Here is a 14,394-nt window from a genome sequence, read left to right as displayed (position 1 = left end):
GAGCAAATCCATACTGACAGAAAGTGGAATAGTGGTTCCAGGCTCTGGAAGAATGGAGGTGAGAAGAAGAGACTGCTGGTGGACTGAACTAGACAGTGATGGTGCCTTGAGAATATACTAAAGAGAAATTGTTTTCTTTAAAATAATGAATTTTATGTGATGAGAATATTTCAGCTGCAAATTATGTGAAAGAAAAAAAGATGCAGGAAAGGCAGTGAGTGAAGCATAAATCCTTCAGACGAGCTGAAATCTTAAGAGTTGAATGGCTGGTAAAGTTTAATAAAACATAGCAGAGCACAGAACACAAAACAACAAAAAGAAAGAGAAGAGAGTCAAACCCAGCTTTTATGATTTTGTTAGTGCATGTACTTTTAATGATTGACCAGGTTAGCAGCCAGGGTGAAGCCGTGCTTTGTGTGCTCAGTCCTAAGTTCTGAGTATGCTTAGCTTTGGTTAATCATTTAAATCAACCTCATGCTCCAAGAAGTTGTCAGGTGCTAAATGAAAGTGTTACTTTACTTTTTAAATACTGTTCTAAGAATCGATTAAAAAAATTGTGACAACTTTAAGAAAACTCAAACTGCTGGGAGTCCATCTTTTGTTTTCTTCACTGGTTATTTTGGCCAAAAGAAATGAGATCAGCTTAAAAACTCATGCTTGACCTTTGGTTGTTTTTCCAACTTCAAATTACTTTTCAAGGTTTCTGGTGTATGTTTGTTTTTTGTTTTTTGTTTTTTTTTTTTTAATTAAAATTTTAAGACTTTCATGTTCATTGTTATTTGGAGGTAAGACAGTTTGTTCTAAATAGAAGAAATAATGGAGTGCTTAGTTGGACAGGCCTGAGAGAAGGCTAGGGCTTTCATCTGTACTCTTGTTAAGTTCAGGCCTGCTTGCTCCTTCAGTCCTGCCTGCCTTTCCCGCATAGGAAGCACCCGTGGGATCTGCTTGCTAGGGTGCAGAGGGATGGATCTCCAGTTATCGTCGCCTGGTGATGCGAGAGAGAGAACTGATTGAATTTTCTGGTATACATTTGTTAACTATCTTCTTAAGCAGGCTGTCTGGTCATCGTGGCTATGCGTCCAGACACTGATTGAGACCTGTGTCTAAAGGCGCCAGACATTTTTATAAAGGTGCTTTGAAGTAGAGTCGCTCCTTCAAGGAGGCCCTTCAAGAGTTTTGGTGTCAGATGAGAGAGAATTAGAGTAATTCCATATTCATTTTAGGGTGTCAAAGTAGTGTGTCCATTTGGGATAATAGAGCCTGCTTTTTAAGGCTTCCATACCCTGCTGGCCCCCGCATGCACACCTTCCTTTTTCCTTCTCATAATAATCAAGCCATACACGCCAAGCTGCTTACTTAAGTCAGTGACAGTGGTGTTCTCGGTGGGCCAGGCCATTAGTCCCCAAAGCCCCATAAGTAGCTTAATCAGTTTTCAGCTGGGCAGTGGAGTGATAGAAGCAATCACCAGCTTATCAAACTCCCTGTGGGCGGGGGACTAGAGCTCACTGCATCCATTTATGTAGCAGCTCACTCTAACCTGGTTCTTTGTGCCTGGCTTTAAGAGCCCTAAAGTTATCATATTTAGAGGAAGTTTAATTCAATTACTGCTTCTGCCTGAGGTGGACTAAATTGGATTTAGCTTTTGATCTGTCTCTGTCTTGGCTATCAGCCCTGAAGGGCACCCCTGCCCACCTCCCTTTGGTTATGTTTTCTAGGTCCGAACTGTTCTCGGGTATAGAGAAGTAAAGAGACCCGTAGCAGGAAAAACAATACTATCTTTTTTGTGAAAGAGTGTGTCAGGATAGCAGGAACCCTTCCTGGCTGACCGGCTGTAAGCCTGCATGGATCTGAGCCATTTTGGTCTCTAGTCTTTCGTCAGCTCCAGGAGTGTTAGAGTCAGCAATTTTTCCCCCCATTTGATTCCATTCCTTATTCTTGAGGGCAAACTCTTAAGCAAACTTTTCTATCTTATACAGTACCTATGAAAAAGGGAGTTTTTAGGAATATGTTTTATAGTGAAAGAAAGAGAAATTAATAAATTCTTGAGAAGTGATAGCTCCTGAAAAATAGGTTCCTTTTTACAAATTTCACTCATGAATTTAATTTTTTAAAGAAAAATTCAAAAAAAGTTACGATTGAGTAGGCATAGCAGCTGGTGCTTGCTGCCCAGCCTGCTGGGCTGAGTTTGATACCTGAGACAACCCCCCCCCCCCCATAGTGGAAGGAGAGCTGAATGTTGAAAGTTGTCAGTTCTTGTCTGACCTTGCACATGCACCTGCGAACATAGATAGATAGATAGATAGATAGATAGATAGATAGATAGATAGATAGATAGATAGATAGTAGGCATAATAAAGAGGAAGTTGGAGTTTATTCATAATTTTAAAACAGTATAGCATACAAAGCATTACTGTTAGAGATGCCGAAAACACTCTGATACCAAAGAAATGCACCCCTCATAAGTTTTATTTTTATAACAGTCCTCAACGTTTTAGCAAATGTACTCAATCAACAATGGCTGAAGACTTTTAGCTACCTAATACATCTTTTGTTATAGTCAAGAAATTACTATTTTTATTCTCTGCCACTTTGGGGCATATTCATTCTTACTATGGTATACTTGGATATGTGGGAATAAATTACAAGGGCTGACAGTTGCTTAGTGGAGAAGACCTGTTCCTGTTGCTGAGAGCAATCACCTGCTAGCTATTGGCAGAGAGCCTGCCAGTGCTAAGTCCTCATGGCCTGTGTTTCACAACTGGTTAGACTGTTCTCTGGCTATTACATGCATGGCAAGGTGGCCGCTGGACAGCACATTATGTGACTAGTCAGTTGGCAGCATTTTCTGGAGCACGTAAGATAGAGCCAAGGATCATTCAGACCTGATGGCGGGGCCAGGGAAGTGTGACATTAGAGAAGACAAAGGTTTTCCAATTCCTGGGAGACCTAGGCACACCAGCTTGCCTCGCTCATTTCCTAATGATTTCTGTTCAGTAAAAAAGGTATTAGAAGATGGTACTCAGGCTGAGGTGGTGGTGCATGCCTTTAATCCCAGCATCCAGGAGGCAAAGACAATTGGGTCTCTGTGTTCAAGTCCAGCCTGATCCACAGAGCAAGATCCAGAACAGCCAGGCTACACAGTGAGACTCTGGCTCAAAGAAAGAAATGCTATTAGTATTGCTTTCTTTCTTTTTCTTTTTCTTTTTTAAGGCTTTTTAAAATTCCTGTATATCCCTGTGTGTGCGTTCGTGTGTGTGTGTGTGTGTGTGTGTGTGTGTGTGTGTGTGTGTGTGTGTGTGTGTATGTGTCTGTGTACTCATAGAAGCCAGAAGAATGTTAGATTCCCTGAGGCTGTAGCCACAGGCAGTTGTGAGCCATCCACCATCAGTGCTGGGAACCAAACTCAGGTCCTCTGCCTGAGCAGTAAGAGTTCTCAGCTGCTGAGCATCTTTCCAGCCCCTTCTCTTTGTGGGAGGCTTTGTTTTGTTTGGGGAACTTTTTGTTGTTTGTTTCTTACAAAAAATGTATGTAAACAGAGGCTTTCTGTTAGGAAGGACAAGTACGGTGTTTTTTAAATTCTTAAAGTAGTTTTTAAAAAGCTAAACAAGCAACTACTGAGCTTTTCTGAATATGTAAACATGTAAAGTAAGATTTTTTTAATAGGGAAAGTTCTTTCAAGCATTTTCCCCTGGTTTGGGTTTGATGCCTTGAGAAGAGGGAATAAAATACTTTCGTTCTTATTTGTTTGTTTGATTGATTTTTTTTTTTTTCGAGACAGGATTTCTCTGTGTAGCCCTGCTGACAGCCTGGCTCTGGTTAGCTGGCCTCTATCTCAGAGATTCCCCTGCCTCTGCCTCCCCAGTGCTGAGATTAAAGGTGTCCTCCAACACCACCTGGCTCAATCGATTACTTTTAATGAAAAGAGATGGAGAAGTTGAGCATTTTAAGTAGAGTTGTGAGTGGGAGGGGTGCCAAAAAAAAGAGGGTCTGAAGACCTGGAGAGCCATGAAGGGACTGAGCTATGGCCGAGTGCACACTACGTCTCCAGAGCAGCCCAGAATGGCTGCAAGTGCTTGGTTCATGCTGAAGCAATGGGCATTTGGGCTGAGCAGCAACCGTCTCACAGAGCATGTGCATATACGGTGAATCTGTTGTTGGATAAACTCATGGAGGAAGGGAGGGTTGCATACCCTTGTATGTGTGTCCCACACTGAACTCACCAACTTCACCCCCTATACAAGCAAATGAATTAGAATTAGTGGCCTTGAAACAAAACAAAGGCAGAAAGCACCACCTGTGACACAACAAATAAGAGATCTCTGATTTTTTTACTTTTGTTTGTGTGTTGGGGGTGTGCACACATGGATGCACACGTGTACATAAGCCAGAGGACAATGTGAAGTATCTTCCTGTCTATTTCCACCTGACTCTCTCACTAAACCTGAACCTCGCAATTCAGGCTAGTCTGGCTAACCAGCAAGCTTCTCATAGCCGGGACTTGCTTTTAAATGAGTTCTTGGGATTTGAACTCTGGTCCTCTTTCTTTCACAGCAAGTGCTCTTACTCACTGAACCGTCTCTCCAGTCCCATGATCTCTGCTTTTGAGTGTCAGAATAACTGTATTTTGTTTGTTTTTGAGACAGGGTCTTGCTTTGCCACCCAGGCTGACTTCCACTTCAGTTTTCCTACTTTAGCCTCCAGAGTGCGGGATTGCAGGCATGCACCACCAAGCCTAACTAATTTTGCAGTCTTCTGAATAGTCGCCAAGTGTCCCTGGGCAGCCAACTTCTCAGCTAAGGTTTTGGCTACTTCCCCTATTCATCGCTGTGACATACATGGCTGTCAGAAGTGTTTCGCACAGGAACAGTGCATCTGGTGGCCCACTTCAGAGGCTTCCTAGAACTATAGCTAGTGAGTAAGTTCATAAAAAGGCCATGTCCAAGGCAGTTCAAGGCCAGCCTTTGAAGACATGTTTTGCTGAATTCTTCAAGGATGTTTGGTGAATCACTTTCTATTCCCCTGCCCCCACCAAGCAAACAGAATCACAGAGTGGTGTTTTCTGTGGGCACTCTTCACAGAGTCAGGAGACAAAGGAAGGGCCTAAGTGGGCACTCAGGGCAGCTGCCCTTCTGCCAAAGAACTAACAGGTGCTGACCTTTATTCATATGTGGGTTGATGTCATTGAGTCCACAGCCAGCAGGAACACAGTGCCTCAGTGCCCACAACCAAGTCATCAGTCTCCAAGCCTCAGGAGGCTGAGGGACTTGTATTCACAGCCTCAGCAGCCCTGATCCCGGCACCATTGTCCACCAGCCATTATGGGGCAGAATAACTAATTAGGAGCATTTGGATTTAACAAGCAGAAACACAAAGCATGACAGCTCGCCTGTGCTGCTTCCTAGCCAGTGCTTATGTCTGCTGTAGCTACTGCAACTTGAGAAACCTGTGGATACTCTGGGTTGAGGCAGGAACGCGCTGTCATTAAGACATCACTGAATATGTTAGCTGCTCTAGTCAGGGATGCTCTTCACTATTAGTGAACTAGGGGAAACGCCATAAGGTATTTGGGAAAGTGTGTTTTAAGCAAATGAATATCTAGAAAATGAATATGCCTATTTTACTCAAATTCTGCTCCCACCCCCGCCAGAGGTGGTGGGAAGAAACTGAATGCTACTCTTTGAAATCCCTGCTGGTTGGCAGTCTCAGGGGAGCAGGTGTTTCTTGAGTAGGTGCTGGGCAGTTCATGCCTCCTGCTCAGACTCCAGGCTCTTCCTGATCGTGTGTGGAGGGGTAAGAGGAGGAATGATAAGAACCAGTACACGTGCTCAATCCAGAGCAAAAGTCTTCAGTCTTGGGCATCTCTGCCTTCCACTGACCATATGACTGGGTTTTTGGATTTAGGTTTGGTTTGGTTTGGTTTGATTTGGTTTAGTTTAGTTTAGTTTAGTTGTTCAGTTTAGCTCCGTATAGTTTTTTTTATGATTCATTGATAGGAATAGTTAGCTGAAGGGGATAAAGCAGATGAATAACATGGTGATGATGAAAATTATGCTTTATGCCAGCTGTTCACCTTAGCACTGGGCCCAACGATAGCATGGTTCACAGCTGCTTTAAAGGAGTTGGGAAGAGATGGCCAGTGAGTGGATCAGAAAAAATGTTGACATCCAAGTTCAGAGTTGACGGAATTAAAAAAAAAGAGAGAGATTAGAATGGATGACCTGGTATATTTGGATAGCAAGCCCCATTGTCCAGGTAAAAAGGAGCTTGGTTGAGGTTCCAGAAGCTATCCATGATCCCCTTGGGTACAACCACCATATAATGGCTGAAATGCAGCCACAGAATTGGAAGGTGGCCAGTCAGTGTTGAAGTCACCTTCCTGGGATCCAGGTCACTTGGCTCCTACTTTTCAATCTGTGTGTGGTGGCGATTTTTGTGTTTCAGTCATAATATGGCCTCATTAAAGACCTGTTTCCAAAGACACTTGCTGCCAGTAGTGGTATTGATCTATCCATAGCCTGACTGCTCAGCTTGACACCTTAAACAGAAGGTGTCACCAGAAATGTAAGCAGAGAGGCTGCAAACCCTGTCATGCTATATTTGGTTAGCAGGGCATAATTCATTATCTATTGCTATACAACAGATTGCCCCAAAACATATAATTTAACACAAGAGCGAACAGTAATTGTCTCTCATGGTTGTTATGGGCCAGGAATTCCTGAGCAGTTCAGTTGAGTTGAGGTTGCAAGGAGTATGCGGGGTGGGGCCTGTGGTTACCAGCTGGAGCCGGGTAAGCTCCTCCCACAGCTGGAGCAGGGGCAGCTGGGGGCTGTTAGCGAGAGGCCTCGTGATGTGATAGCTGGGTTGAGAGGGGTTTGAGAGAGTAAGAGGTAGCTGACGGTACTCTTTCTGCGCGACCTGGAAGTCCAGGTGCTGGCATTTCTGCCATATTCTCATTGTTAAAAATGAATTGCTAAATCATGTCCCAGTGGTGCAGTCTGTTAGCAAGTAGTGCCAGAAGACTCAGGCTCTGCTTTTCATGTGTGTGTGTGTTTATGCATGTTCACATGTAATCCAGAGAACAACCTCCAATGTCATTTCTCACATACTGTCCACCTTTGATGTTTTGTTTGCTTGTTTTCCTTCTTTCTCTTTCTTTCTTTCTTTCTTTCTTTCTTTCTTTCTTTCTTTCTTTCTTTCTTTCCTTCTTCTTTCCTTCTTTCCTTCCTTCCTTCCTTCCTTCCTTCCTTTCTTTTCTCTCTCTCTTTCTTTCTCTCTTTCTCACTCTTTCTTTTTTTTTGGAAAAGGTCTCCACAGGTGGTCTAGGGCTCGCATGCAGACAAGGCTGGCAGGCCAGCAAGCCCAGGGAGCTTCCTGTCTTCCCCAGAGCTTGTGTCACAGTGCACGCTACCACAACCAGCCTCTTTATGCAGGTTCTAGGGATGTAAGCCAGGTGCTTCTGTTGGTGTTTTTGCAAGCGCTTTATTCACCATCTCCCCAACCCTTACTTTTCACATTGTAAAGACAATATAAACAGTATAAAGCACCCACCCTGTAATAATAGCACATCAGCACATCCCTCATAGTCTGTCCCCTAAACGACTCTGTAGATATGGCTGCCCTTAATTTTTAATATATGCTTGCCACGGTGAGTGTGGAGGTTGGGGGGCAACTCGTAGAAATGAGCCCTCTCCTTTTACCAGGTGGGCTCCAGGACCAAAATCAGACCATCAGGCTTCAGGAAAGTCTCTTAACCTACTGGCCCTTTTCTAGCTTTCTAGCTCTGGCCCTTTTAAGACTTATTTTTACTTTCTAAATCTGTGTGTATGTTGGAGTATATGCCACATGTAGATGCCCACGGAGGCTAGTCTGTTAAGTTTTTCTCCTGTTGTGTCAGTGTATTTGAGCACAGAATGGCTGGGAAACATACCCAGCCTGGTGTGGCAGATTGTACTTTGTAAAGGTGGGTGAACACTACCTCCAATCCGATGCGCCTTTCTTACCTGTGACTTACCTGCTCCTGTTGAGAGGGAGGGATTTATCTCCTTTCCCTGAATCTGGGTAGCTGGGACATTAACATTTTTTTTCTATGTGATTTTTCAAGGCCAAGATATAAAAGGTAATAAATAGAGCTTCAAGAGTTGGCATGAAGCCACTATGTCATAAGAAACCCATGGAGGGGGCCACATGTTGTCACCATGGCCACACCCGAGCCTGAATTGGCAGCCACCATCTACCACTGGATACATGAGAGAAAACTGCAGCCTTGGCCTTCGTGTCATGTTAGCTGAGGGCACAAATGAGTGTGCAGGTAGTTTGGAACAGAGTAAGCCACCTCTACTGTGTCCTGCCTGACCTGCAGACTCTGTGGCATAGTGGCATGATTGTTTTATGCCACTAGAGTCGGGGTAATTTGCTTTGCAGCAACAGTAATTGGAGCCTCCCCATAATTTGGCTGTCAGGGAAGGCTTCCTAGGGCTGATTATAAATTAAGATTCAGGGCCTATAGATGGGAGCCAGGCACACAGGAGTAGAAAAAGGACTTGGGTTTGATAGCCTCGGAGCCCTCTGTGATGTGAGCTATAATATTCCCATCACTAAGGGCAAGAAGAGAAAAAAATCATCGCTAACCTTGACATTCCCAGAGAATATTCCAAGTACGTCAGGATTATTTGGACATTTGTCTCAGTAAAACACTGATGGAATGAGTTCAATGGTGGCATCCCTCTCAGAAGTGAAAGATTCCAGTGTGCCCAGAGCTGCAAAAAGTGGAGTCTGTAGTTTTCCCTTTCTACCTGTACACAAAAGCATGAGCTCAGTTCTCTGTTTCCAGATCCCTGGCTGGGTATTTCCTCCATGTCCATTCATTCCTTCAGCAAATATGCATTAAGCGTGAATAGACCAGAAACTGGCCGAATCTTGGGACTAATAGACTCACTTCTCAAGAAAGGACCAGTGTCACTTCCTGGTACAAACACACGCCTACTCTCTTGGTTCTGCTCTACCTGGTGATGTCTGTGGGATTTTACCCCTTGCTACCAAATGCCAGCCTCCTGCCACATTTTCAGCTCATCTTTAAGGACACCAGAAAAATAAAGAAGGCTCTCTCTAGTCAGGTACTGAAGGCCTCAGGAAGTCCAGCACTTTCCAAAGTTCATTCACTTGCAGTGTCCTAAGGTGGAACCGGAAGTACAGCAGCCCTGTCAGACAGCTGAGCACACTGTCCTGGCTGACAGCATTGTCTGCCTGTGACCCTGTGATCCGTCTGTACTGTAGCTTGCTACTTTGAGCAGCAGCATGTCTATCTTCTAAGGGAAAAGGAGAAGGCTCACCAGGGCGGCCTTTTCCCATTTTTGTTTGGTTTTTAACTTCTTCATTAACTCTCAGTACAGCGTGAATGCATTTGCTTCTGCGATCTTAAGGTTAGGAATCAGTTGTGACGGCAGGGGCCATCTTTGTAGCACAAGAGAAGGCATAGGTGCAGCAGCGTCCTTGAGAAGCTGCTGAAACATTCGTGAGCCCGGCTTCAGCATGGGGATGGGTTTCTCGTCACAGAATTCTGTACTCCTGAGGGTTAGTCATTCATGTGTTCACCCACCAAGGGAGAAAGTGGCAAGGGGCTTACATGCACCAGGCTCTCACAACAAATAACAGGAACTGGTGGAAAGCTGCCTCTACCACCACCCCAGGGTAGCCAGTGTGTACTAACATGACAGCAATTCAGAAGGGCAGCCTCGCCAGTCCGTTCACCACTGTAAAAGAGAGAGAAACGGGGTTGGAACAGGGCTGCATTGGCCGGGATTCCTGTGGAGACCCATCGAGTGGAATCTGTGGCTGAAGTGGCCAGAGGCGAGACTGCAGGTTGGGACAGTGAACCTGAGAGCTTCTCTGAGGGAACAGCTGTTACTCAGTAGACCCGGAGTCACCAGCTCTGTCCATTTTCTGAGAGAAGCCGGAAATCCGTATTTTATGTGAAATTTCTCAATATTTAAACACTCTGCAGGCCAAACAAAACACAGCCACCGGTTTTGACCTCTGCTTTATAATAGAGAATGCTTGCTTTTGTTCCTGCAAACTAATGAATGCTCAATTAAGAGAAGGAATGTGGGGGTTAGTGTTAGACTGTGCTCTTCAATGGGCTGCAGACCCCATCCCAAACCCTTGAGATACTAATTGACAGGCCTGCCCAGACTGACAGCCAGGCTCTGAAAGTGGACACACACAAGGAAATAGGAAAGCTATTCCAGGTCACTCTGCAAGGTCAGGGCAGCAATGCAAACATTGAGAGGGCTGAAAACACAGGTCAGGTGGCAGCAAGAAAGCCCCACAGTCCTGATAGCTGTGGTTAATAAATCATATTGGAAAGGTATCAGCAGCCTCTCTCTCCCTGGTATTGCTCTGTGAGGTGGAAAATTAAATAGAAATCAAACTGCAGATGGCTGTCAGGAGCTTTTAGGAGATCAGCACGCCAGTGTGAGGCCAACATGGGATGAAGTTTCTGCCTGGAGCAAAGGTCTCCAAAAGAGTAATGATATACACTGTTGGGCATCAGAGAGGGGCTGGGTACCGCAGTGCTTGCCCCCTCGTGTCTCGGAGTTCACCTGCCCATGTTCAAATGCCAGTTCACCCAAGTGCACTTTGGTCAAATGGCCTTCGTCAGGGAACTTACTTTGTGCCAAAGGAACTTAATCCCTGAAGTAGGAATGATATTATTTGCCCTAAAAGACTGCTGTGAAGCTCAGTGTTAGTACAATACGACATATAGTAGTCTGCCTAACATGCAAGGCCCTGGGAGACGTGCTCTTTGCTTGTGGTGTACATAATTGCACTGGTATACTAGGAGAGCCCAGCCTCCTTTAGGTGGCTCTTTGGGACTTCCTTCGGTGTCACCAAGATACCCATCTGTAGACACTATATTGCAACCATCACTGCAGAAGCAATGCTGCTGCATTGTAGTTTTGCCCACCAGAATCTGTAGGGGGATGTTACACAGGAGCCTGGTGTAGTCTCAGCTGCCCCACCGTCATTATATGGCGTAGATTGGTAGAAAAACTCTGGCACACACACCTTTCAGTCCTAAACCAGACTTCCTTGTGGGCCCACAAGGGAATGAACATGGAGAGCTCCCTCCTTTCATTGTACACTTCCTTTGCACCTCACCAGAGTGATTATGGTACTGTGACCTCAGCTCGCCTCCTCTCTACTGTCACAGCAAGGTCTTCAGAGCTTGTGCCGAAGGTGAGTTTGTGGCTGCTAAGAAAGGAGAGTGTCCTCCACACCTATTTCTCTGAAGAATGAATGCCCCTTTAGTAGGTTATGCACATATATCTTCAGTTTTCACAAAAAAAGCAGCCTTTTATAGAATTATAGAGGACACATTTTTGTGCTCAAGGAAAACCACCAAGATCATACCGTTTCTGCCGCTATAAGAGAAGCTCACCAGCCTGAGATGTTGGCAGAAACAAAAAGCAAGCCTGTTTCTTCCCACCTGCAATTATAGTTTTACTAGCTTGTAAAGCGCACACAGAATTTGTGGTACATTCTTCCCTTGCAGTAGGGGAGCGGCCCTGCTGTGAATGTAATTGGCTTTCTAGCTTCCTTTAACACTGAGGTGGAAAGGAGCTGGCCTGAAGGGCCTTTACGCTTAGAATTTCTCCATGCTGAATTGTGTTTAAATTCCATACATCTCCCTGAATGCATGGTTCCATTAAGCCTTAGTTAGAAGTGGAAACAAGGCTTTCGTCTGGATGTAGCCCCTTCCCTGCCATTTCTTGTCACTTGGTAAAAGCTGAATATCTCTCTTTCTCTTTACCTCTCCTCCCTACCTCTCTCTGCGCCACCCCTCTCCCCCCCACACCCCTGTGGGTTCTTAACTTAACCTACTGGTAGGGATTATTTTGAACCGTTACCCCCTGTTAAAGAGACACGATATCTTTATGTGTCACTTCGTTCAGTACATCTCATTTGGATCACCCCTCCTTTTCCAGCTTCAGTTTGCACAAACTCTCTTCCCAAGCCCAGGGTCACAAGGCACATCTTTGGACAGAAGCTGTCTTTCTTATTTTACCTCGCTGTCCTGCATGTCCTTGTTTACAAAGCTAAAAGTGGAGTTCGACAATCTTTTGAGCTTCTTCCAGCGCTCGGGGCCCTGGTTTTAAGCTCCTTGAGAAGTTACTGAAATGAGAAAGCCACTCCATATACATCTATTTTCCAGAGCTTCACAGCCAGGTTGCACAAAACAGCCAGCTAAGGCAAGGAGCCAGAGGAGCCGGACCCCTGAATGCCAGGGAAACACCATCAGCTCTCGGAATAAAGGGCAAGATTTCCAGGGGCCAGAGGTCAGCTATTTCAGCTTTATGTCAAGAAGCAGCAGTTTTAGTATTTTTACAAATACAGTCTGAAGGACAGCTTATAAAAACACATTCAGTAGATAATCTTGTATCCTGTAGCTATCAGACAGGCTCTGAGAAATGCATTGTTAAGCAGTCCATTGTTGTGAACATCATAGAGGCACCTAGACAAACCTGTTTGGTACAGGTCAACCCAGCAGGCGGCTTTGCAGCACCATTCAAAGATGCTGAGGCTGACACTTAGCATACTCTGACAGGAAACCCTTTTCCCTCTGAAAAGTTAAAATACTATAGTCTAGTGATTAAAGATAAGAGAGTAATAAATCAGCAACACTTGTTTGTCATCAGTATCAACCCTTATGGAGTGTGTTCTAAGTGTGTGCTGCACTGTCTTATATTGCATAACATTGGAGAATGTGACTGTGCTGATACATTCTAAGATAGGTATCATTTTTCTCGTGCAAACCCAGTCTTTGTACAAATTAAGATGGCGAACCCACAGGTGGGAGCTAGAGTCTTAAAGGGTAGGACTGCTACTGTGCATTTTGTGCATTAGTGATTGAAATGTTTAAATGACACAGACTGTGACAACTTTCCGTATTCCTTAAAAATAAACCCTTTTCTTTATACCTCATAATCCAATAGCAGTTAAGCTAATGTCGAACACACAAACGTAGGCCATTAAAGTAATTTGCCATCTGGTGGGCTTCCTCTTGAGCCAGGCAGCACAGTACAGTTAACTAGTAAACTAGGAGTGAGTATTTGCCTTGGGGTGAAAAGCAGGGAGCCAGAGGCCATTTGCAGCTCTGGTGTGTAAGAGATGGGCTACTTAGGAATTTGTGATAGATACAAGAGACATTAAAGCAATGGGGTAAGATTTTAAAGCTGAAGAATACAGGAGAGCAAGAAGGCTGTGACAGGACTCCTGGGTGGCGTAGAGGTCAAGGGCACAGGGAGAAAGTAGGCAAGGCAGTTGGGAGATAAAAAAAAAAACCAGTGATGTTAGTTTCACCTTCCCTGCCTGGTGCCTTCAGGGGCAGGTCAGTGCTCACCAAGCCAAGAGTCAGGAGCCAGAGAAGACAGGGTTCTTGGCCTTCTTGTTCCATCCCTGAGTTGCTAAGATACAGTCCCACTGAAGGCAAATTTTCCTTTCATAGTTGGTTACAAGAGAACAGAAAGGGATGGCCCTCAAACCCCATGACCCAAGAGGACAGTAACAGTTTATCCTTACCAAGTCATGTAATATCTCTGGTGCTTAAAATTTTTGAGTGTAAAATTAGAAGGCTGTACTAAATAATTAGATTAATAACAGTGCCTTTTTATTATATGCTCAACAAATACCGTTGACTTTTATGTTAGAGGACCGACTTTAAAACAGTGCCTGTTTTAAATCTACATGGATTATCTCATTTAATCCTCAGAACAGCCCTTTGAGATAGGTACTGTTATTATCCACGTGTTACCAATGAGATGAACTTACTAAAGCCATCCTGCTAGCATGGAGGAGCTGGCGTTCAAACCCAAGCCTCTGCTCTAGCCAACACGTTATTTGCAGTTTTAGGTGAGATGTTTCAAATGTTTCAAAATATAAAGGATGACTGCACCAGCTTCATAATTACCCCAGCAGTTGTAGGAGTCCCTGAGTGGAGAAATGAGAACCACCGGATTGGATGGTTTCCTTCTAGCACCGAACCTTCCCAGATCCTCTTGCCAGCAAAGCAAAGACTTCCCCCTCCAGGCTGGAGCTCCCTGGGCCTTTCCCTGGGTCGGGATGGGAACAGTGGGTCAAAGGAAGATGGACACCTTCACTAGCTACAGAGTACCAGCCCCAACCCAGTGCTCAAGGAGACTCAAGGCACATTGTGACTTTATTGCCCAGGACCACTTATCCGTCCAGCTCCTTAATAAGCCTTAAGCCCCAATATTATTTATAGGTCAATTTTAAATAGTGCCATTGTGATCATGTTTTTTTAATTCTTTTTATTTTATTTTATTTTATTTTATTTTGTTTTTCAAGACAGGGTTTCTCTGTATAGACTAGGCTAGC

The 14,394-nt window shown here is 44.5% G+C and overlaps 1 protein-coding gene and 1 long non-coding RNA gene across 3 annotated transcripts in view; one reads left to right on the top strand and one right to left on the bottom strand.

Moving 5' to 3' along the window:
- LOC132648077 (uncharacterized) overlaps nucleotides 1–14,394 on the bottom strand; it is a 130,116-nt gene that overhangs the window by 14,588 nt on the left and 101,134 nt on the right. The gene's annotated exons all lie outside the window — the stretch shown is intronic.
- Plekhm3 (pleckstrin homology domain containing M3) overlaps nucleotides 1–14,394 on the top strand; it is a 163,981-nt gene that overhangs the window by 96,426 nt on the left and 53,161 nt on the right. The gene's annotated exons all lie outside the window — the stretch shown is intronic.

This window comes from Meriones unguiculatus, chromosome 15 (assembly GCF_030254825.1).
Source record: "Meriones unguiculatus strain TT.TT164.6M chromosome 15, Bangor_MerUng_6.1, whole genome shotgun sequence".
NCBI classification, from domain to species: domain Eukaryota; kingdom Metazoa; phylum Chordata; class Mammalia; order Rodentia; family Muridae; genus Meriones; species Meriones unguiculatus.
This window is presented reverse-complemented; position numbering and strand designations above follow the sequence as displayed.